The sequence below is a fragment of the Eucyclogobius newberryi genome, unplaced genomic scaffold (assembly GCF_026437365.1).
Source record: "Eucyclogobius newberryi isolate DKJ021-1_F unplaced genomic scaffold, fEucNew1.0.hap1 SCAF_2, whole genome shotgun sequence".
NCBI lineage: Eukaryota > Metazoa > Chordata > Actinopteri > Gobiiformes > Gobiidae > Eucyclogobius > Eucyclogobius newberryi.
In genome coordinates this window covers 21,210,024-21,212,886 of record NW_027315834.1, presented here as the reverse complement: position 1 = coordinate 21,212,886, position 2,863 = coordinate 21,210,024, and the positions used below count along the sequence as shown (strand labels likewise).

The window sequence follows — 2,863 nt, the reverse complement described above, 5'->3', positions numbered from 1 at the left end:
ACAAAGGAGGAACTCATGAAACTGCGGAGAACAGTCGTCTTACCCGGAGATCGTCACGTTATCCCGTCGCAGTACTGACCTAACCTAATACTGATGTGCAATTCTGTCATATGTGCAATTACTGTGAAATTCATGTGCAATTCATGTGCAATTACTGTGAAATTCATGTGCAATCTATGTGCTGTCGTGACACATATTCATGTGCAATTACTGTCGGGATCACATGCAATGGTATTTATTTATTTATTTATTTGTCTATGGGAGTTTTTATTTATCTATAGGAGATCTTCTACTGAAAGTGTTTTTCAGACTTCCTATAAGTGATCTGTTCTTCTGTATCTACCTCTGTATCTACCTGCGTTGCACCAATGAAATTTCCCCATGTGGGACAATAAAGGAATATCTTATCTTATCTTATCTTATCTTACATTACATTGAAAACAGTCTCCTGAAGCCGTCTTGGTGGAGCAGCTCATGGACCGACAGAGACCAGAGGAGCAGCTGGAGGAGCAAATACCATGACGACCTGTTAAGCTGCATTCAGTCAACAACACATCATCAGAGAGGGTAAAACTAACCTGTCTCACAATGGTCTAAACCCAGCTATAAAAATACTTCAAATAAATTCAAATAAAACTAAATTACATGTTCTATGAGATGGTTTATACTCCATTGTGGCAAGGTCAGCACTTGCACCAATGACATCCATATTTCTTATTGAAACAGTGCAAGCTTGTTTTGAATACACAGAGTAGACAGTTTCTTAGACAGGATGGACTGGAGGGAGACACAGAGCACATCAAATGTTGTGAAGAGATGATTGTCCCGTCAAATACAGTTAGAGTGTTCTAAAAAAAAAAAGATCTAAAAGTCACAATAAAATAAAGGTGCATTTCATTCAGGAAACATAACGGAAAGTGATCAAATCAAAACAAGGCAGGAGATAATATAAAGAGAAGGTTTTAGAAGGGCAGTGCTAGACCAGACCAATGTTCCACAATGTTAATTAATGAAAGACCGAATTCAAGTATCACTCTACAAGACACAAAGAAAGTGCACAACTTTGAACAAGTGCACAACTCAGATGAACATGCACAAATCCTCTGAAACTGAGGACAGGCGCAGTGGGGACAAAGAGAGAGACTCTGAGGCCTTTGTCTGTAGTAATATCCATGTAGTAGAAGTGGTTTGTCATATTATTCAGCTTTTCACTTTCTTTTTTAACGTTAAACTCCCAAAAAGTCTAAATGTTGCAATTTTATTTTATTCACAGGTGGAAACAAGGTTCTTACCTTCTTTCCCTTGACAAATTCCCAAAAATTCTATCCCTCTGTGTTTATTATTGTGCTTATTTTATAAAGTATTGGTAAAAACGTAAATAGGTTCGATTTACTTAAAAATCCTGGTATTTCACTTCTGTTTTTTGTATTTTGCAATAACTCATTATTGGTTTTTGAAAATTGACTTCTGAAATGAAAATCCCAATACCATAAATACACTGACTGGTTAGCAGGTTTGAGTTGGCTTATTCTTGCTCTTGCTTTTGTTTTGCAGATGGTAACTATAAGCCCATACAATTATTCCTGAACATGTAATAATTCAGCTGGACACAATAGCCCATTGTGTCAGTGCAGCCGCATAGGAGGTGTCTGGGGAGAGGGTCAGAACAGACGCTGGTTAGATTGTCAGTTGGCACTAAGACCACTGCAGGAAGAGCCTGTCGCACTAAAAGCTTTGGTCGAGTTTTGTCTGGGACAATTAGTTTAGCGTAAGCTAAATCTAATGCATTTTTTCCCTGTTGTGAGAAGCACTTTGAATTGCTTTGTGTACGAATTGTGCTCTACAAATAAACTTGTCTTTCCAATGAACAGCATTGATGGGCTGGACAGAACAGGATGAGACCAAAATACAATTTGTATATTCTAAGTGCAACCTATAAACTCTTTTAGTATTTAAAATCATTTGTTAAAAAGTACTTTCAATAAGTCTATGTAAATAATTTATACATTGAATACCTTGTTTCACTAAAACCTTGTTTTATTATTTTGACTTTAGTAATAAATTGAACTTATGATAAAATATTTTTAAATATATTAATTTAAAAAGTATGTTATTTAATATGTTTGATCATGGTGTCTCTGTACTTTTACTCAAGTAATGTAAATGCAGTATTTTGGCCACTTCTGCATAGTTTTTACCCAAAGGCTGTACTATAGAAACCAGCTCCAAACCAGTCTGAGCTAAACTATTTAAGTCAACAAAATAGTTGCCAATAACAGTTCAGTATCTGACAGGAAGTGCTTTTGAGTCCCTGTCAGTTTTGTGACAGTTTGTGATTAATGAGCGATTGCGTAAGCAGTTAAGTGCACTTGCATGTGATTTAGTGTATTTTGTTAATACTAACATGTGATTATATGAATGCTTACATTAAATTTCATATGCCCTTTACCCACTCAATTGTTTCTCCAAATTTCTTAGGATGTTAAAGACTGAAGACACTTCCTCCTCTGTTCGTCTCTGTCTGTGTGTATTAGAATCCACGGTGGAACGGAAGCTCTCTCTCTATGATGTGGGTCAGAAATAGGAGCTGTTGTGGCCCAGCTCCGAGTCCTGGCTGGAGTCCTTGTGCCATGAAAAAGGGCCCTACTGAGACCCTGGTTTTAAAATGCAGAAAGTGCTCATGGAGGTGGGGCTTCAACATACATAAGAGCCAAAGACAGGCTGATAGTCCAATTTGGCAGAGCATTACCCGACAATTTGCCTGACTAAACACGGATGCTGATTGGATCTCTGGTTCATTAAGAATCTTTTCATCCACTGCTGCGCCTTGTCAAGAGATAATCCTTTTGGGTCGGCCCATTTT

General features: G+C 37.4%; 1 protein-coding gene across 1 annotated transcript in view; it reads left to right on the top strand.

Moving 5' to 3' along the window:
- The first annotated feature begins 2,660 nt into the window (after positions 1-2,660).
- Positions 2,661-2,863, top strand: part of ch25hl2 (cholesterol 25-hydroxylase like 2) — a 1,180-nt gene continuing 977 nt past the window's right edge. The window contains exon 1 of the mRNA XM_072454381.1: positions 2,661-2,863. This exon is cut by the window's right edge and continues 977 nt beyond it. The gene's annotated coding sequence lies outside the window, so the exon portion shown is untranslated.